This window comes from Labrus bergylta, chromosome 23, assembly GCF_963930695.1.
Source record: "Labrus bergylta chromosome 23, fLabBer1.1, whole genome shotgun sequence".
NCBI classification, from domain to species: domain Eukaryota; kingdom Metazoa; phylum Chordata; class Actinopteri; order Labriformes; family Labridae; genus Labrus; species Labrus bergylta.
The window spans coordinates 2,141,647-2,164,185 of NC_089217.1; the positions used below are offsets into that span (position 1 = coordinate 2,141,647).

The window sequence follows — 22,539 nt, forward strand, 5'->3', positions numbered from 1 at the left end:
AAAGCAATTAAAGAGGTCACATTTTGACACACACGAGGGTCTGGAATTCAAATTGAAAAGTCACAAAAAGTACTACAAACTCCCAGAGAAATTCATTTTCACAACAAAGTGGCCTCGAAAAAAAAACAGACTCCGTTTGATCACAGGGACACTGAAACTCAGCCACAGCGGCACTGAAGGATTCTTTCAGCCGCTCTTTCCAGCACAGAGATTCAGCTTCACAGGTTTTTACAGACTGATATCCCTGAAGCTGGAATTCTTTATGTTCTGTACAAGGTCGAGAAATTGGAAAACTGATACATCACTCTGACCCTGAATGTGGATGTTTAGTTGTAAAAGACGCAGTAACAGTCGTACTAAAGGATGCTAGTTAATCCACACTGTCGGACCGAATATTTTCCAGCTCAACAACATGATTACAAAAGCAGCCAATCGATCAGAAGAAGACTTTGAGCCACATGTCCAAGCATGTCCAGCAGCTAGCTAACAGCTAGCCCTTGTGTGAGAAGTGCTCTGCTATCTGCAGTGATTGTGGTCGTAACTCTAGCTTTTGGTAGCATAACATTTAGCAGGCATCTAGCTAGCTCCTTCCACTACAAACTATCATCGACTATATCAAGTTAATGAAGCTAACAGCTCATAGCAAAGCAAGCCTCCATTTATAAAGGTAACAATTAGAGAAGACACAGACTTTTGTTTTGCAGTAGTTAGCCTAACTGAGCATGTTAAGGTTATTGAGTTAGCTGGGTTAGCATGAGGACCTAGCAGCCAACTAGCAAGGCACTTCTTTCGTACTTGCACCTTTGGCAGGTTCTCTGCTGCTTACAGATGCAAACCGTTTGATTGTTTAAGACAATAAACCTTACTATTCACATGAGCCAAGACAGAACACAGAAAACAATAAATATGTTCAATTTATTTGATGAGGAAAATATTAAAGGCTTTATATGTGATTTTTTGATCCAGCAGATGTCGCCCTTGAGCACCAGCATGAAACCAAAACAACTGGCGCTGCATTGTTGTGTTAGCATGCTAATGCTAGCGATCTTTATTATGCTGGTATCTTCACACTGCATGTAAATTTACCTGAAATGAGCGTGATCTAGAAACACAGTTAAGCAGTGAGTACAGTATGTTATTCTTCTTTTCTCTAGTCCCTCAATTAAACAACTTTTATACACGAGGGGAGGAGTCAGCCGGCCGTCCCGGCGATGTAAACAAAGTGAAGATAGGACTCTGAAAACTCTGAAAACATCACAGACAGTGGGACTCGGGTGTTACACCCATTGTAGACAGTCATGACTCACAGAGTTATTTTCAGAGGATATACTTGATTTCTATTATATTTAAGTGTGAAAAATCGCATATAAAGACTTTAACTACAATAATTTGAATTGATTTTCAATTACCATTTTTCAAAAGATTGAGATAAGAGGAAGGCTCAACAACTTTAGCAAAACACTCACCACTATATTCCTACTTTGGATTTGTCTGAAAGGGAGATATTGCTAAAAAAAATTGGTTCAATGAAGCACCTGAGTGCATCTATCCATCTATATGGCATGTGTTTACTGTGTGTCTTGGCTTTTTCACCGTACTTGTTGACATGCTGTTTTCTGCTTTGTAGCCAAGAGCAGAGACACTCTACATGATGTATGTTGACCTGCCGTCCACCGCTCTGCACGTGTGAATGTTTGTGCATGTTTGCATGCATGAATGAATGCTGAATAAGCAGCATGCAGTGTGTGTTAATGTGTGGTGTGTGTGTGTGTGTGTGTGTGAGGGATTAGCCCGCCGAACCAGACTGCAGTAAACCTCGGGGCCCTCTAACAGGACACAGATGCTTACAAGCCGTTCGCTCTGGTTATATTTCCACATCTGGGATGCATATGAAATGGAGGTGAAGTGCTTTCACCCTCTTCCGACCGCAGAGCAACAACACTTATCTTCACAAAACACACTCGTGCGTCCACGTGTTGGGAATGCTAACTCCTGGCTATACGGCGTCTCTTTCTCTTCGTGAGGAATAAAAAGGCGAGGAAATGCTGTCAACGGTGGGGGGGCCCCCACCGAGATGAGAGCGGCACCCAAGCATACACGAAGGCGAAGTGTGACTGTGTTTTTGAGGGCTACAAAACACATGCACAACGCTCGTCACCGCCATCATCAAGGCCTGTGGTCTATTTAAGATGGCTGAAAACCAATTTTATGAAACCAAAGTCAATGGCTGTGCGGTTTTATCGCTCTACTTTCCCTTTTGTTGTTCTCGGCAGGAGAACGAAAGAGCATTATCTTAAGAGGCAAAAACAAAGCCAAATCCTGAGCTTGGTTAGCTGACAACACTAATACCACACTATAAAGCTCAGTGAAAGAGAAAGAAAGAGGAAGAAGTGAAGGAGGGAGAAAGGGGAGAGATATTGCAAGGGGAGGAGAGAAAAAAACATCCAGACCTTTGAACGCGGGCCATCCATCTCTTGCAGAAGGAGCCGAGGCGCTCAGCAGAAACGCCCAATTCTTTAAAGGACTTAAAGGACATGTCAAATAAAACGGCAGAACCGGGGAAGGAGTCAACGAGCCAGACCGAGCGCTAACCGTCCTGGGGGCAGCAACCACTCCCTCGCTAAGCTGTCCGATAAATCGCAAAGGGCCTCGGCGTAGAGGGAGCCCCCGAGGGTAGGGAAGGAAGGGAGGGAAAGGAAGGAAAGGAATAAGCCGCGGCGGTCGCGCGAGGAGTTACTGCCTTCCGATCACTTGCTGATGTTTAGCCACAAGAACCAGTGTGTCAAGACGAGGTTTGGCGGTCGCCGGGTTCAGACTGCAGCACATCATCCCTTCACCCTCTGACACACACACACATACAAAGAATTCTTAAGTGTGTGCGCAAGCAAAAAGAATAGCTGGAGACAATCCCTTATTGTTGGGATGTTTATGCGAGGCCTGCAGGGATTGAGCGAGTCCACCGGGGGAGACGATACAATAGCCGGTGTCAGAGGGACACTGTTCGCCATTCACTCCCGCTCCGCTAAGACAATGGACGGCCTCACACTCGCGCCCATACGGCCCGTTCGAGCGCTTACAGAACTGCCCTGTGTAGATTGCATGCTCCGTCTTTTCCCTTGAGGTGCTTGGAAGTAGGTGACTCTCCTCCGCTACAAAGGAATGAGCGCCTCTTCCCTTCGCCCCCGTGGGCCAAGACTGACAAGGTGTTATTGCGAGCAGACACAGTCTCAACGTGTGTGTGTGTGTGTGTGTGTGTGTGTGTGTGTGTGTGTGTGTGGAGCTCAGCAGGAGAGTGTCCTGGGGCCTCGGATTAAGTCGTTGAGTGGATCCACTCCTGCCATCTCCCCAACCTCTTCTTCTTTTTTCTTCTTTTTCTCCCTCTCCCTCTCAATTTGAGCCAATTGTTTGCCTTAATGGCTTAACTATTGCTTCCATCACTCCAGTCTCCCTGCAGCACAGGGCCGTGACTGAGGGCTGAGCCACACTGAGCCTGTGTGTGTGTGTGTATGTGTTTGTGTTCGTGTGCGTTAGCGTGCACGTGTGTGTGAGTGCACAGCCAGCCTGCACAAAAAAAGTGTCTGAAGCAGCTGCTGAGCGCTGTTATTCCCTCACCTCACACCCACATTAGACAGCAGGCGAGTTCATCCAAAGCACAGCTGCACAGTATTGACCATAAAACCTCATGAAGGTTATTTATTTATTCATTAGTCTTCTTTTTATTTTACACGTTCTGCTCTCCAAACCTCCCCTCCATTAAAAGGAATTGTTCTTTTTTAGTGTGGGGAAACAGACTCATTTGCTGAGATGCAATGATCAATATTAATCTCATGTGTTGTCAGGATGTGGTCGGTCTAGCTTAGCATAAACATTTTAAAGCGTTAGGAACAAAATAGAAGTCTCTCTCCAAAGCAAAAAAAAGGCCATCTAAGCTGCCTTGTGAACATGAAACCAACAACTGTCATGAACATTTATTCAGAGCTCCTGTAAGGAAGACAAAAAAGACTCCAGGTCTCATTTTTACCAAGTCAATTAATAAGTTAAAGTCTTCATATGTGATTTTTCACACTTCAATGTAATATAAATCAAGTATATCCTCTGAAAATAACTCCCACTGTCCCACTGTCTGTGATGTTTTCAGAGTTTTCAGAGTCCTATCTTCACTTTGTTTACATCGCCAGGATGGCCAACTGACTCCTCCCCTCGTGTATAAAAGTTGTTTAATTGAGGGAGTAGAGAAAAGAAGAATAACATACTGTACTCACTGCTTAACTGTGTTTCTAGATCACGCTCATTTCAGGTAAATTTACATGCAGTGTGAAGATACCAGCATAATAAAGATCACTAGCATTAGCATGCTAACACAACAATGCAGCACGAGTTGTTTTGGTTTCATGCTGGTGCTCAAGGGCGACATCTGCTGGATCAAAAAAATCACATATAAAGCCTTTAAACAACAATTAGCTATTTGTTGCTCTTTTTGCACTTGAATTGCACACCTCCACTTTACACTTTAATAACTTGAATTTCCATTCCGGTATGGGCTCTTGACTGATTTTTATATTTTGCTGTGTTGTCTGATTTTTTTTTTTAAATTAGTTTTGGTTTTATGTTTTATGGTGATGTCGTCCTTGTGTTTCTTGACTTCTGTGTGCTCCTGTTGCAACGCAAATTTCCCCCTGTGGGACAATAAAGAATCTAAATCTGAATCATGATACCATAAACTGTCCTGTGCAGCGTCACCGACACCAAAACACAAACTGTGCATGAAGGTTATGACAGGAAGAAGCTCTGCATCCACATATGACGAGTAAACTGTGCAACCAGCTACTTGGAATACATACTAACAGCCTGCTAGCCCCGCTGTGTGCCATGTTCACAGCTGGACTCCACATACAGATGTGCTACAAAAAGGACTGCAGGAGAGAGAAAGCAAAGGACGAGCGAGGAATGTAAAGGTAGGAATCAAAGGGGAGCGAGAAAGAGGAGGAGACCGATGCAGATGAGCCGGGGTCCAGGAGTAAGTACAGCTCAGAGCTCAGCATGGGATCCATCTGAAACCAGGCACACACACACACACACACATGCACGCACACATGCATACACACATATCACAAATGCATGCACACTGTTCAGCCTGGATGCGTTGATCCCCCCTGCTGTTTCTCCCTTCTGTTTCTGCTCTAAAACACACATCCGCTCTGACTCCCCCTAACCCCTAAATCGCAGCACACACACACACACACACACACACACACACACACACACACACACTTCAGTGGGCTCACACAGTGGCTGAGCTGTCACACACTTCCTCTCATTGGCAGTGTGTTTGCAGGGTGTGTAACAGTCCCACAGGGGAACTAATCTTGTTGACAAGCAGAGTGAGAAACATCAGTCCCCCCCCCTCTCTCCCTCCTCCCTAAGGGGAGCAGGGCGACCAAGGTCAGCTACACACACACACACACACACACAGTGACATGTTAACACACACTTACAGAGCTGGACAGTCACATTTCCTCACACCTTGATGGATTCTAACACAGGACACAAACCGAGGAAGATGCTGAAATAGAAGCACGGACAGACACAGCTAGAGCTGGGGGGGGGGGGTGGGGGGGTGTAAGTGAATGTATCACGCTATTAAGTTCCAAATTAAGGAATCATTTCACATTATTGTCATCTATGTTTACAATAAAATAAAAATAAAACAAAGCTCAAAGAAAAAACAAAAAGTAAACCTTCAGTTTAGGAGAAGCCTGACATCACAAATGAAACACCTTTTCCCCCCTCTTTTATTTTGAAAAGTTGCTTTAGTCATGAATATTTAACGTTACAGTGAAGCCAAGTTTTCAGGGGCTTCAAGTGCACTCTTCTTCTTAACATGACAAACACAACCCCACTCCAAGGCAGCGCTCGCACACACACCTACACGACACCTGCACGAGAGGAGCCACGAGCACAGATTTACACACAATTCATTTCACACTCCTGAATATTTCCTGCTGCTGAATCACACTGTAAAACAGATTAGCAACTTCCACACAACAACCTATAACAGGCGTGTTTTTGTTTTTTTTCCACCAGAATCCCGCTCTGTAACTGATTTTGTTGTCGGATTAGTGACTCAAACTAAACGAGCGGCCGTACTGTATCGACTGATTTATTTGGAAGGCTTTGTTGTGAGTTGCAGGCGAGGTGAACCGGCTCCCTGGGGGGCCCCTGTTCCCAGCCCAAAAACGAGGGAGGGAGCGTGACATCGCCTGGCCTGTGATTCACTTGAACTTTACAATAAGCAATATCCACCCACCTCCAGGGGTACCATCACTGGGACCACTGGTTTGTACTGGGAAAAACACAGTTCACGTGTTCATTAGAAGTATTTCCTCTCATGCAGAGTGTTGGGAGCTCAGATTTGATGCAGCACCTCTGAATAACTGCGATGCCCCCCCCCCCTCCCGAAAGAACTGTTTCTATGCTCGCCTTGATGATTGCCTTCATGTGAGTGCACGCATTTGCGGTTGCCATGGAGACGCAGCGGCACAAGCAGCGCAGGGGAAAACGATCAGATAAATGTCACAGTGGCTAATGAAGCTGCACCGGTGCCCCGACGCTCAGCTAGCTCAGCGCCTAACGAGCTACTGCACGCCGCCGCCTGCTAATGAGGAGACACACACACACACACACACACACACGTGTATATGTGTACACAAGCAGTATAAAGGAAACACACTGATGCATGACACACGGTTTCTCATGTTTCATATTTTCCCTGCTTGTCTAAAATTCCGGAGGAGGATGCTTTGTTTCTGCAGGAATATAGAGCCGCTTCGATTGAAGCTGCAGGATGTGTGACTTCACATGTTCACCTGTATGTACAGTTATTATTTATGAACTTTATTAAAATATACAAAAACATAAAACCTGAGAAAAAAGTTTCCTGGGATGAAATACTGTTGCAATACTTCTTTTTGGAAACTGTCATTGCAGCAGCTGTTAAATATTTACTACTCTGAGAGAGAAGAGAAGGTCCACCATGTATTCTCTCTTTTTAAACTTATTGTGATGTCATCGTTTGGAGGATTTTTCTAATGCATCTTATCCTGAGAATCTGTGCAAACAAAGGCCCGCCGCCTCCTGAGTGATGTCACCCTGATATCAGTGCATGAAGAGGCATGCAATGATGTCATCAAGGAAGGAAAAATATGATACTGCAGGAGAGCGAGGCCTTTACTTTTCCATGCAACAACAACAACGAAGGCTTTATACTTTTTTTTCTTTCTAGATCGATTTACAAGATTATTCTAACAACTATTTCCCCTTTACTGTTTCAGATTTGTTTTCCCCTGGCACACCAAATGTGTATGTATAATTTGATTTCTGAAAACTAAAACTAGCAACAATATCTCAAACCTTTTGGGGATTTCTAGAGCTTAAAAGTCAGGAGTTTGGACGTGCCAGGGGTCAAGGAAAGGATCAAGTTAGTCATGACAAGTCTAAGCCAAGTCTTGGAAAAACAGCTATCGATTAACAAGATTATTCTAACAACTATTCTCCACCGTTTGAATGGTTCACTCAGTACTTTCTGCATAATTCCTCTCATGTTTCTATCCCAACAGCCTTCATCACCAGAGGACCTCGTTTGGAGAAGTGTCCTTCTGCAGCGGGAAAACAGAACAGTCTTGCAGACATGCAATAAAAAATACAAGGTGTGAATCATCTTTAACGGATCAGCTCCTTTTTAAAAAAACAACAAAAAGGAAAAAAGTATCTAAAAGCGATGGAAAAAGCGTTCTATAAATAACACGTGTATCACAGGGGTGAGAGGAGGCCTACACTTCAAGTGAAAAACCTGGATTTTGAACGAGGCCGCTGCCGAAGGTTTTTACTTAACGTTTGTTTAATTGCTAATACAGAAACTGTTATTGATGAATGAGCTCCTTTCAAACACAAAATGGCACTCAGAGTCTGCAGCCCTTCGGCCTGTGTCTCATCAAAGAGGGGAACTTGAACTTGTGTGTTATAGTTGCAGTGCCGCCGCCACCGCCTCCTCTTTACATGCAGCAGGTTGTAGTTCATGTTCTCCCCGGAGCCTCGAGACAACAAGGTGAAGAAGAGCGTCACAGGCGGCGGTGGAGGAGAGCCACTTAGCGAGTCACACTCACAGCACAAGCTGAACTCTGAACTGGAGGCGCGCTATCTATAGATGTACTCTGCTCGTATACAAACCCTTATAGAGCGCCGACCTTTTGTTCTGCACAGTATGTTTATAATGGCTGCTTCACTAGGACTCCCTCGCTTCACTTTTGACATGTCTTCATGTTTCTTTGGAAGCGGCCGTTGATGACCGTTCATCTTCTGAGGGTTTAAAATCTTAATGAGTGTTGACAGAATCTATTACCTTAATGAATGTGAGGTGTAATGTGATATATCAAAGCCAGTTTCAGGGTCCGCTTGATTATTCTAAGTTTGACTCCGTTATTCTGGAGCTTAAAACAATCAGTCAGAAATAGAAGACGACTTCCCGTGATGATGAAAGATGACTCATCGACATCATCACAACATGTTTTAATGTTTTAACGGTTCAATTTAAGCTGCTGTCTCTTTAAGGCCCCTCCCCCCCGTCCTACTTGTCCACTTTCCTCTGATTGGCCAGCTCTGAGTGTCCTATAACTTTGCTTCAAGCTTTGCTCTGAACTTGATGTCAGGTTCTGGCCAAGCTTTGAATCCAATGCAACTCAAAGAAGTGATATAAATATGTCTTACTGGTATCTAGAAACTAAGATGGATATTTGAAGTTGTTTTCCAACATTTAAAGACCAAAACATGAAATTTACTCATCAATGAATGACTGCCAAAAGTTGAGATTTGGGCTTAAATACATAAAATGACTGAGGATGTTGCTATAAAACACAAAGGACAACACTTCATGAACAAAAAGGCGATGTGAGGTCAGAGGATCAAGAAACAATTATTGGGTGTTAAATTAAGTCTGGACTTCTTAAGCTATACCTTCGATAAATTAATAACCGTAAATGTTGAATCTGCTCACTAACAGTCAATACGTTTGTGTCGCCTGGGAGCCCACAGATGTTTGTCTCTTATGGGACTGGGGGGGGGGGGATCAGAAAAAATCGACAAATCAGAGGTCGCACTGCAGAAAAGGTCGCAAGGTTACTCTAATCGATGGTTCCTACAAGATAACAAATTGCACATGATGACATATTCTTTGCTGGAGATCAGATTTAAAAGTATTGCCACATGGGGACCATGATGGGTTTTTTTTTTTTAAAGAAAAAGGCCTGAAATTACATTTTAGAAAACTGTGCTTTAGTTGATCCCTCTTCGCCTTCCAGAGAGCAATTCCTAGAATTATCTCTAAAATAATGCTTTCTAGCTAACGTCAGCCTGACCTGGAGTCTTTCTGCATGTTCGTGTCTGTGTGTAGTGTGTGTGTGTGTGTGTGTGTGTGTGTGTGTGAGTGATAGAGGGAAGGAAAAGGGGGGGAAAGGAATTAGAGCATCTTAAAGCCTCAACACCAGATTGGTCAAATCCAGGCAGCTGCAGCAGCAAAAATTCCCCCCCCCCCCCCCAAATCTTTAGCACACTTCCTCTCTTCTTCAACCCCCTGCCTCCTCTCCTCTCGCTGTGTCTTGTTGCCATGGGAACAGCAGCAATGGAGGGGCATGGGGTGAGGGTAGCTGGGGGGTAATGGGTGTGGGTGGGCGGGGTGTCTCTTTGGATGACAGTGCTAAAAATAAAAAAATGAACACAGACTAGAATCACGTGTCTCTTCTTCTTCTGCAGCTCCTGTTTCAGCCGCTCTCTCCGTCTCTCATGTTTTTGTGCCTTTTTAATGAGAAACAGCTTGTTTGTGGTGTGAGTCTGCGTGCGTGCGCCTGTGCGTCCGTGTGATGAAATGGCACCGGGCGCTGATTGTCTGGCACGGCGCTGCGGCTGCGTTCTGCCAAAAGTCATCATCTGACTCGCCGACGGGGATGATGGCCCATTTGACTAATGCTTCTCCAACGAAAAAACGGGGGCCAACAATGCCCAGTCCAACGACCGACGGCGAGAAGAAAGCAAGCGCATGCATGGTGGACGGGGAAAAGGGGGGGGGGGGGGGGGGGGGGGGGGGCGATCATATCAGATTGGTACCGCTTCAATTCAAACCGACCTAGATATGGATCTAGGCAAAGAAAAAGAAAGAAGTCACTAAAGCCACTTTTCTGTGTACCTTTCCTAACGTGTGACACTTCTACCGCGGCGCCTCGCTTGAGCAACAAAGTCCCGGTGTTTTCACGAGCGTCGGCCGTGACACCTCTAAAGAGGGCGAGTGAGCACTAAACCACAGGGTAGAGGCAGAAAATGGCGTAATAAGAGCAGAAAGAGAGAGAAAGAGGCAGGCAGCTGCCAGGGACAAAAAAAACACACCGCTGGTTTTAACAACACGAGTGCATTTTGTTGAACCGGCTGCGGCACAATTACGTCCCCATTGTGAAGTAAAACCTCCGCAGCACAAAGGTTACAAAAAGCCCTGGATCTCAACCCCCGATTAGCATTTAGCGAGAATGCTGTTTTCATACATGACGGCCTAAAAAAAAAAAAAAAAAAGAAGCTTTAAAACACACGTGTGCTGTCAAAATTGTCTGCGCTGCGAGGACGCTCTGTGTGTTCCCCGGGGGCGAGGACAGGAAAGAAAACCGCCTCTGACACTTTAATAAACCACCATTACTGCACTTGTCTCACACTCACTCACACACACACACACACACACACACACACACACACACACACACACACACACACACACACACACACACACACACACACACACACACACACACACACACACACAGGAACTTAGAGCAGGAGCTGGAGTCGCTGCGGTGCGCGAGTTGAAGGGATGCTGGGAGCGAAAGTGAAGAGGTGAAGCTGAACACGGTGAAGACAGACAGCTGGGGGGAAACAAACTTATTGGCTTGCAATGAGAGGGCAATGTGTGTGTTTGTGTGTGTGTGTGTGTGTGTGTGTGTGTGTGTGTGTGTGTGTTGTTGAACGACAATACAAAAAAAAGGAGCACAGAGTAGAAGTAACTTTGCTCCGCCAGGACACATCTTGTAAACTCTTGTTTCCCTCGTAGATCATTTCATGGTGGTTGTAACCGAGCGTGTTCAGAGTGTTTGACCTCACGTTACCTTTTAAATAAACTGAACAACCTGGGAGGTTTATTTTTTTGTCCACATGTACAACACATTCTCCAGCATGGCGGCGTCACACACTCAAAACAAACACAACTCCACTGAGCGACCCGGGCTGCAGGCCAATGTTTTCCCCATGCTTTGCCAAATCCATCAACTCCTCTTTTCTTAAGTTTCCCCTTCATCTCCTGTTTGCTTTCTTTTCTTGCCACTCTTTCCCCCATTTTTATAACTCCCCTTTACTGTTTCAGATTTTTTTTCCCCTGGCACACCGAATGTGTATGTATAATTTGATTTCTGAAAACTAAAACTAGCAACAATATCTCAAAACTTTTGGGGGATTTCTAGAGCTTAAAAGTCAGGGCTCAAGTTTGGACTGGTCAGGGGTCAAGGAAAGGATCAAGTTAGTCATGACAAGTCTAAGCCAAGTCTTGGAAAAACAGCTATCAAGTGAGCGAGACCTGAGGAACTGAACACTCAAGATTGTTCAGAACAAGAGTCAACAAGCACTTGTTACATGTTCTTATCATGTCATGACGTGGATCCATTCGATCTGCACCTTTAAGAAAAAGCTAAAGACCCAGCTCTTTCATGAATACCTACTAACTTAATGATGATGGTCTCCATATTATTGATGATGATGATGGTAATGACGATGGTTTTTGTTTGATAACGACGACTTATAAGATGGTTTCTATACTGATTAGAGCTCTCAAGAACTGCCCTCAATGTTGTGCTTTGCCTCTGGTCACTTCCTGTCAGCACCTGTGTGTCCAATCAGACTCAAAGCTGATCGTTTGCTCTTACTCACATTGTTCCCTTTTTTCTAGATCCTTGCTTGTGTTGTTCTTACTCTCTGATGTACGTCGCTTTGGATGAAAGCATCTGCTAAGTGAATTGTAGAATTGTAGAATCTCCTAATATGGGTCATTTGAGTTCAAGATCAGGAGATGCAAAAAGCCTTTTGAGCCAATCAGGACATCTCCAAGTCATGAGTCAACTTCGGTCAGAACAAACAGCATCAAATCTCCACCTTCCACTCTTTCAGTGGAGTTACACCATCCATTAACTGTGTTGTTTCCTTTTCTACCTCTTCCTCCCTTCTTTCAGCCCCTCTCTGCGAGTCTGATTCCCTTCTCCGTGCTGTCGGTAATAAGGATGTAATCACTCGCACATTCCAGCCAATGTGTTTCCAACAGCTACGATCCATAAAAATTAGAACAATTTACACTCCGAGCCAAAGTTGGAGTGAGATTTGGAGGGCCCTGGATCTCAGACGAATGGCAGGCAACTGACACTATACGATCTGCGGGACATCTCCAGTCTTTGGACCGGCCTCCTGGACTTTAAGTGCCTCTAGAAGAGGGGCTGCTAATGCCCACTACTGTGTAATTATGCCTATAATGTTGTGCAGGAGGAGGGGTGGGGGCGGGCCAGAGAGGAGAGGGTGATAGCATTAAGGGATATTAGGGCGGGTGGGGTGTTTCATTTTCATTAGGTTTTATGGGTTGGAAAAACATTGTCATGCATACCAATTAGCACTGGAACAGATGGCTCAATATGGTTGTATGTTTCGTCTCACACACACACACACACACACACACACACACACACACACACACACACACACACACACACACACATAAGTGAAGTGTGTGTGCTGAGGGAGCCTGACAGTAACAATCGTGGCGACAGGCCGGTCAGTGAAAGGAGAAAGTTCAAGCTGACAGCTGGTGAGAAAGGAAACCAGTCTCCCTCTTTCCTTTCCCCTTCATTTCCTTTCCTTTCCTTCCACCGTTTCCTTCTTTTTCTCATTTCCTTTGTCACTTGTTTCCTTCCTCCTTCCCTTTCTGCCCTCCGTCCCAGGTCAGGACCTCCAGAGCATCATCAAACCGGGATCAGTCTGTTCAACAGGCTCTCTGAGGAGGCAGCCATATGCTGACATATGTCTACGGAGCAGAGGGAGGGGATTGCCTGATTGTGCCTGCGTTAGTGTGTGTGTGTGTGTGTGTGTGTGTGTGTGTGTGTGTGTGTGTGTGTGTGTGTGTGTGTGTGTGTGTGTGTCTACATATACCCTAGTGTCTCTATAGGATCCCTGTCGCAAACCCTGTCAAACCAAAGCAAAGGTTAGACTGATACAGAATTTTTTCGAGGGTTCAGAAGTGACACCTTTAAGGCTGTATCTCGCTGACATTTGGAACTGATATTGAGAACGATAAAAAAAATAAAAAAAAATCTGTTTTTGTCTCGCTTTTTTCTGTTCTGACTCAGCGTTTTTCAAACTGTGTTCATGTCAGTGTTTGAAAAGAGTCTGAAAAGCAGTCAGGCTGTCTGAAGGCACTCACACTGAGGGAATAATGACACCATTTTTCCATCTAATAATGACGCTAATTATGAGCATTAAACGCTTTTAGAGCGTATTGACGAATTCCAACAGAAGCTTTTTATCTCATGTCACTTATTTGGCAGTCTCCTCTGACACAACCACTGCTGTATTAACCCAAATTGATTCCAGTGGTTTTATAACAAGAAAAAGGAACCATGTGTAACCCATAATATTACATGGAAGGCTTAGTGACAGCTCAATATCTTTCCTGTAACGACTTTGAGCCACCAGAGGGCAGAAAAACGTCAAAACTAGCTAACATGAAGCTAGCACAATTTACCGAGCTTACTAAGTAGTAAAGGCAAAAGAGCTGCTACTTTCTTAACAAGCAAATACACTTTAGAGATTTTGATGTGTTTAGTTCAATGTATACTCTTGTTTTTAATCAACTTGTAAGTGGTTCTTGATCTGCGAAATGCTAGGCTACGCTCACCAGCTAGCACACAGTAAATGTGCAATGAAACCAAACCAATGAGCCAAAATTAACTACAAAACTCCCCAATATACAATAAGTGTTTCAAAATAGATCTTTTCTGTAAAGACTTTAAAACACCAGAGGGCAGAATAACTTTAAAACGAGCTAACTTATACGGCTAGCACAGTTTTGCTGGCTTATTAAGTAGTAAAGGCTAAATAGCTGCTACTTTCTTAACAAGCAAATACACTTTAGAGATTTTGATGTGTTTAGTTCAATGTATACTCTTGTTTTTATCAACTTGTAAGTGGTTCTTGATATGCTAAATGCTAGGCTACGATCACCAGCTAGCATACAGTAAATGTGCAATGAAACCAAAACAATAAGCTCAAATATGGTACAAAACTCCTTAAAACCAAAGAGTTGGTTACAAACTTACTATTTTGACACCACAAGCCCTCTGGACTCTTCTGATACGATGCTAATATGATATGACGCTAATGCTAAATACAGATCTGAATGATTGGCTCATACTAAACAGGCCCCTGGAAAAGCATTTGTCGATTTTCTGTCTCTCTAGCCGTACAGATGGCTTTCTTCTTGATAACCTCCAGGTGAAAATGTTTTCTGTAGAAGAAGAAAAAACTCCTCACAATGAGTTCTGTGTATCACCAGGTACACCGCTTCTGGGAACATGCCGGCAAATTGTTTTCACAGGGCAAGTTTTCAATGCTTTGAGCAGGACAAATGAAATTCCTTCACCTTTCTTTGTCTGTATTGTGGCAGCTGCAGACAAATATCTCAGAAGCTGAGACGACTATCTGCATGGTCGGATACCAAGTCGAAGAAAATGTGTTATTTAATACATTGTTTGAGAAATTGAGTGGTTCGACCTTTAACCGCCGCCCTTTTTTACTCAAGGCCTAATCTTGTCGTCTCTCACTTCTCACCGGCTTTAGAGCTTTACATTTGCTGAAGGAGGGCGGGTACAGGTGTAACCCGGCCACTTCAGAGTCTCTATACTAGCAAACACTTTGGCTGCGGCGTTAGCTACGGCTCAGTGGCCCTGAATGGGGACGCGCTAACAGGCTAACGCTGCAAGTCCCAGAGCCCATTGATCTGTGCTGCTCACTAATAACAGACAGCAGAGACTCCCCGGCTCTCTGGGGCCATTAGGATGCATGAGCGGGAACCGTGCTAAATGGGACAATACACAGAGGTGTGTACAAGGGTAAATACACTCCAGTTTATATGGAGAGGCGGATACACTGCGGGGAAGCTCGACTAGCACGTAATTTCTTTGGCTAACCTTGGAATTGCATTACTCTTTGTGTTTGTCTTTGCATGTATGTGTGTGTGTGTGTGTGTGTGTGTGTGTGTGTGTGATACAGGGATTAAGCTCAGTGTTACAGCATGACTGAGGTTTCTATATTTAGGGTCGTGCTGTTACATTTCCGAGCCATTATCGAGACATGTGGGGACAACACACACACACACGTATACGTCCTCGCACACAAGCAGACCTACATTCAATCTCCTGAACAGTAAGAGGAGAGAAATGGAGAGGCCTGTCTGCTCTCCATCCCTCTAAATGTTTAATGAACCATCTCTCTCTGTCTCCCTCCCTCCCTCCCTCTCTCACCCAGCCCTCACCCATCATCTACTTTTTCTCACTTCATCCTTGTTTGCCTGTCTCCCTCTTCCTGCAGGCTAACAGACACCCCACATCGGTTCAGGATGAGGTTTGAATGCTGACGAGGAAGAAGAAGAAGAAGAGGAGGAGGAGGAGGAGGAGGAGGTGGAGGAAGAAGAGGAGAGGAAGGAGGAGGAGGAGGAGGAGGAGGAAGAGGAGGAGCGGAGGTGGAGGAGGAGGAGGAGGAAGAGGAGGAGGAGGAGGAAGAGGAGAGGAGAGGAGAGGAGAGGAGAGGAGAGGAAGGAGGAGGAGGAGGAGAGGAAGGAGGAAGAAGAGGAGGAGCAGGAGGAGGAGGAGGAGGAGAGGGAGGAAGAGAGGAAGGAGGAGGAGGAGAGGAAGGAGGGAGAGGAGGAGGAGGAGGAGGAGGAGGGAGAGGAGGAGGAAGAGGAGGAGGAGGAAGGAGGGAGAGGAGAGGAGAGAGGAAGGAGGAGGAAGAGGAGGAGGAAGAGGAGGAGGAGGAAGGAGGGAGAGGAGAGGAGAGAGGAAGGAGGAGGAGGAGGAGAGGAAGGAGGAGGAAGAGGAGGAGGAGGAAGGAGGGAGAGGAGAGGAGAGAGGAAGGAGGAGGAGGAGGAGGAAGAAGGCTCATCTGCATCCTATTTCCTTTTATAACTCAGCTTCCCGCCTCGCCAAACATATTGTTTGTTCTCACTAAACTTCCCACTTGATGTTGGACATTTTTTTTTTTTTTGCAATTTGCAGCGCCTCTGATGGGACGGTTTATGTTCTGACAGAATCCTGCTTTTCTGATTGGCCGCTAGTTTTGTGTGTTTTCATGCTAACCACATGAGGAAAAGCATGCAGGCGGCGCTGATCCAGCTCCAAAGTGCTTGTAATGTAACTGGCAAATATTTCTGGCATGGGGAAAAAAAAAAAAAAAAGATGTGGAAATGCTGCGGTGCTATTTGTGAACTCCAAATCGTCACAGCTGTTTTCTGTTTAGTCAACACGCCTCGGATGTGCGGGATGAATGCCGCTCTGTTTTATTAGGGCCTAATCTACTGCACTCTTTTTGATCTCTTAATTCTGAAGAAGCTGTTTTTATCTTCTTTTTTTTTTACCTTGTTGTGAATAAGCTGCTTTTACCTGTTAAACAGCTTTCCCCCCACAGCTCCGTCTCTCTGTCTGTTAATCTCGTCTGAATTGATTGTTTACGGGTCAAACTCTTAATCTTCCTATGCTGACGGCTAAATCGGAAAATCTGTCACACTTTAGCGTGCAAAAAAACTGGTCGAAAGACTTAAGACTGAATGCAACAAATGTCAAAATCACAGAAGAAATACGATAAACTCAGACGGCAGCCGGGCCAAAACAACACATCAGACTAAGCCCATGAACTGGTCTCCACTTGGACTTTTCCTACCACATCAACACTTTACTTGAGACACTAATTGACCAGATTTTCATTTTATTTTCTTCTATTTTCGTAATGTGCAGAGGCGCTGCTTGTCAATCAAATAGGGCAGGCAACTGCTTGGGGCCCCAGACCAGTAAGGGGGCCCCAAAGCAGTGGCTGAAAAACGGGCACATTTTGCCATGACGGAGGGAAAACTCTCCAAAGGGGGCCCCATCTTGTTTCCCCCAATAATTTTTTGCCAAGGGCCCCAACAGACGCTGCTTATGTGGTCATGTCTCCGCTAGAATAAGACTTTTTTTCATTCCATTTTTCGACAGGAGCAGTGGACTTACATCGAACTTGTCTTTATTAATTCAACCTCTCAGATGATAGCAGGAGTCATATCTGAATAAGTAATAACTGTGTCTCAGATGGTGAAACACAGCTGGTCCTTTCCCATCTGAATGTTAAGACAAAGGGAAGTGAAGAAGGAACAGTCATTTCCTCTGATTTCTCTGATTTTTTGTTTTGCCTCTAAAAAAAACAACTAAAAAAAACCTCTCAATCTGCTGTGCAAACAAACACACAACAACACACCAGACAAAACGACACTGCACACAGTTGTGTGCTCGAGAGTGTGTCTGCGAGTGTGGGTGTATTTTTTATTTTTTTTCGACGCGAGCCTACTTCTGCTCCCAGCCCCAGGACTTCAAATTATCCCGAGGCTCCTCCAAAGCACACTTCAGAATTTTTGTCTGCTTTCCAAACTCATTACTCTAGTAGGGCAAATCAAACAGGGCGCGTTAAACGGAACTCAAACGTGAAGAGAGTGGAGTGTTTGGGGGGAAGGAGAGTGTGTGTGTGTACGACTACACATGCGAGGAAGCCCGTGTGGTAATTAGAAGGATCCCGCTCTAATTAATGGACCTATGAATAGCCACGCTGGGTGAGGAGTCAAGGTCAGGCGCCCGTGCCAAAGCTAAGTTCTTACTCAGGGTCTATCAAATTTCACTTATTGAATGCAAAATACAATATTGGCAGCTCGATCTGCAGCCGAGCCAAGAGTAGAGGCGAAGTGTGTGTATGTGTGTGTGTGTGTTCGAGAGACAGCATGTGTCCAACATGGATGATGTCAGAGCAATTAGAGAACACATGAATCATCGCTGGGGAGGTAATGACCTCGGAGCACCGCGGAGGAGAGTCGATTTACTCCATCACACCGGAACGCGGCGGCGTTACACATTATTTATTACTCATTTCAGACGTGATATTATGACTCCGCCGTGCTCCATGGTAACATTAATTTCCTATAATCCTTAAATGACTACTTGATATACCCTTTTCAAAATGTGCAAATTGAATTCTCACTTAGGTCACAAGCAATTTTTTTTTGTATGTATGGTCCAATGAAAAGACTCTCACAGGTTGTTGCACTTTTTTACATTCTGTCCATTTTTGTCCAGACTCTGTCCAGACAAAACAGAACACACATCTGAAAAGTAGTGATGATGTCAGCTGCCCCGCAGCGAAGACATTTGAGTCACAAACAAGCTAACGTACACCACATGTGTGTTTTGCAGATGACTGCAAAACTCTTTCAGGTCTGGAGAACCTGCAGCCATCATGACCGCATTGAGGTTACAACTCCTGAGAGTCAGCAGGAAATTAAACAATATTTATGCTCCATATGCCTCGATTTCCCACAAAACCGAATACTTCCTCTGCTATGGATACTCTGCTTGGCTCTGCATGACGGGATGGAATTCATTTAAGGTCTAATGGTTTTAACCTTGGGTCAATCCTTGTAAGCGAAAACACTCAGTGTTGAATTTTCAGTGGATCATTCCCTTATTTAAAGGCTTTATATGCGATTATTTGATCCAGCATGAAACTAAAAACAACTCGCGCTGCATTGCTGTGTTAGCATGCTAATGCTAGCGATCTTTATTATGCTGGTATCTTCACACTGCATGTAAATTTACCTGAAATGAGCGTGATCTAGAAACACAGTTAAGCAGTGAGTACAGTATGTTATTCTTATTTTCTCTAGTCCCTCAATTAAACAACTTTTATACGCGAGGGGAGGAGTCAGCCGGCCGTCCGGGCGATGTAAACAAAGTGAAGATAGGACTCTGAAAACTCTGAAAACATCACAGACAGTGGGACTCGGGTGTTACACCCATTGTAGACAGTCACTCACAGAGTTATTTTCAGAGGAGATACTTGATTTCTATTATATTTAAGTGTGAAAAATCACATAGAAAGACTTTAAGAAACGATTGGGTATCATGACTACAAACACAAATCTGGAAAGACGTCAACCTCTATGATAACTTATTGAATTTAAGAGGCGATGACAACCTAAGAGTCCTTACCCTGACATTGTTGAAAGTCGTTGTTTCACTGAATTGTTATGGTCTTTTGAGGCTAACGATTGTGGACAATTTGGAAAATGTAAGTCTCTGCTCTGATTAAATCCTTCCTATGTGGTTAGAGAAAGCTGGAAACCAAATGGTATAACCGTTGCTGTTCAGCCTTGGACACCAACACAGACGATCACTTCTGACTTTCACTTGATGGAAAACAGAATTCTCAATAAAGACAAGAATCTGCACAAGCTCATTCAAAACCTTTCAGAGTATTTTGAACTTGCGTCTGATGCCGATATTAAATCAAACAAGTCTTCTGCCTCCGACTGACATCTAAAAAAAAAAAAAAGAAAAGTGGAATCTAGTGGTTTCTGAAGAACTGCCTCACATTACAGTTTGATACCATCTCTTTCAGCGCCTCTGGGCCCTCCAATGGAATCTGTTACAACTGCTGTGAATCAAATGACTACAGCTGCCTTACTCCGAGAGAGAAAACGAGCTACAGAAGGTGGAGTCTTTGAGATCTAATTGACTGACAGTTAAAAAAAAAAAAAAAGGTTGGGATTTTTTTCAACCGACAGTCTCAAAACGGGGCTGTGTGGCTGCAAGGTCGTCTTTCAGGGAAAAATGACCTCAAGGTGTGAAAAATTGGGACCAGATTTAAAAGAAAAAACCTACAGGAAATCCCGTTAAGAGAGTTGGATTACTTTTAAACCGAGGCCTTTAAAGGGATTATCTTTTGATCCAGCAGATGTCGCCCTTGAGCACCAGCATGAAACCAAAACAACTCGCGCTGCATTGTTGTGTTAGCATGCTAATGCTAGCGATCTTTATTACGCTGGTATCTTCACACTGCATGTAAATTTACCTGAAATGAGCGTGATCTAGAAACACAGTTAAGCAGTGAGTACAGTATGTTGTTCTTCTTTTCTCTAGTCCCTCAATTAAACAACTTTTATACATGAGGGGAGGAGTCAGCCGGCCGTCCGGGCGATGTTAACAAAGTGAAGATAGGACTCTGAAAACTCTGAAAGCATCACAGACAGTGGGACTCGGGTGTTACACCCATTGTAGACAGTCATGACTCACAGAGTTATTTTCAGAGGAGATACTTGATTTCTACATGTAAGTGTGAAAAATCACAGATAAAGCCTTTAAAGCATCATCATAGAGGTCCTCAAGGTGGAGGGATACCTTTGTTGTAATAGTAGAGGGCTGTGCATTCCCACTTCCTTTACGAAGGTGTAAGAATTTCTCCATCAACACTAAGTGTACGGCGCTCCCCGGTTTGGTTTCAATGTGTGTATATGTGTGTGTGTGTGTGTGTGTGTGTGTGTGTGTGTGTGTGTTTGAACAAAGAGAGCATTCCCTCGCCAACGGATCAATACCTCGGATCCATTCTGGTTTGTTAAGAGTAATAGGCATGGATTTGTGGAGAGAGGAAAAGGAAAGGGGGGGCTGATTTAGACCAGGCTGCACCGGACCCATTTACTTCTCAGCTACAGCTAACAGGGTTTTCTCCTGCCCTCCAAAACACTTTGTACTGCCATCACTGCGCTGTATATATGGTGGAAGAAAAATTACCCCCATTATGTAATCTCTATAATGATTCCTATTGAGAAAGCAGAGGCTACAACGGGCGGTACAGTAAATTACACTAAACACCATTACTCTTGACAGCTCCTTTTGAGTGTGTGCGTGCACCTTCTGTACTGTGTGTGTGTGTGTGTGTGTGTGAGTGTGTGTGTGCAGGGTGAGGGAATGATTGAGTGTGTGTGCAGGAGTCGCTCTCACAGTGAAATTAAACTGGGGCTCAGGTGAGAAACAGAGCAAAGTAAGAAGAAGAAGAAGAAGAAGGAGAAGAAGAGGAAGTGGTGAGGAGTTAAACACCCTAAGGACTTTGCAGACGATGTAGAATAAGCCTGTCTGGGTTAAAGAGGAAACTGAGGAGGGGGAGGGGGAGGGGGGGGGGGGGGTGCGGGGGAGGCAAAAAGAGAAAGGGAACAGAGGGAGCTGACAGGGAGATTGAGAGACGGCGAGATTGATGGCATGTAATGATGAAACGGATGGAGGACGAGACAAGAGAGACGCGGCACGTCAGAGGCCATTACTCATCGGCGGCGCACACACCCAGACGCACACAAACAGAGCGAAACGCCACCTAAGGGTGCCGCGGGAACTGTCTGCCACCCGCCGCCTCTCTCTATTCCTCTCACCTTTTTTTTTTTTTTTTAATCGTCACCCTGTTCATCCCACCCTCCTCCGTCTGTGCCTCCATCTTTTCCTGTCGTACACACTTCAGAGTCTCTCTTTCTCTCGAGGTTCACATCGCTCATATCGAATCAGATCCGTCGGCGAGCTGTGAACGCTGTTTGTGTCGTTTTACATTTGGAGCGGCGCGGCGACGGACAAGATATTACACACTGAAGAATCATCAGACGACTTGCACTGATCTGAGGCCACACTTTCATCCTGAATGCGAACATTTAAAGCGTTGTCTAAAAACGCTTTGAACTTGGAAGCTCTGATTTATGATTAGATTATCTTGACATGTCAATATTATGCAAGAAGTGTGGACCTCGTATAAGTCCAATAACTTGACCCGTTGACTCAAAGTTTGTTGTGAATGTGTCTTAAGCCTCTCTGTGTGTGTTTTAGACGTTGACCTGTTTCATAGAGCAACATTTTCAGTAATGAGCACCCGCTAATAAAAGGTCTGCAAAGACTTCTGGGAAAACCTTCTGATGCTCCCCTGAAGTGTTAAGACACTCATTTCCATTTCCACCATTCCTACAGTCAGCCGCATCAGGTGTTTGCTCGAAGGCTTTTTCATTCACTTGAGGGATGCAACTAATCCTAAAACACAGGATAAGAGGTGTCAATACATTCATGTCGAGGACTTCCTGTTAGAGAAACATCGGCAGGCAGACCACATGTGAAGCAGCTTCTGCAGGGTACCTGTTATCCTAAAGCAGCCACCAGAGGGTTCCTTGAAACAGGTGCTAAAGTGTACTTTAATCAGGCTCTGTGATATACTTTAAAGCTGATGGAGGGTCCTCGAAATAACCAGGATGTCAGCAAAACAGTCGGTTGGAGGTACTTGTGAAGAGACTCAAAGATAAACCTAAAACCAGCTGGTTAAGAA

The 22,539-nt window shown here is 44.6% G+C and overlaps 1 protein-coding gene across 24 annotated transcripts in view; it reads right to left on the reverse strand.

The window, feature by feature from the left end:
• The window catches only part of celf2 (cugbp, Elav-like family member 2), a 211,378-nt gene that overhangs the window by 86,114 nt on the left and 102,725 nt on the right, over nt 1-22,539 (reverse strand). The gene's annotated exons all lie outside the window — the stretch shown is intronic.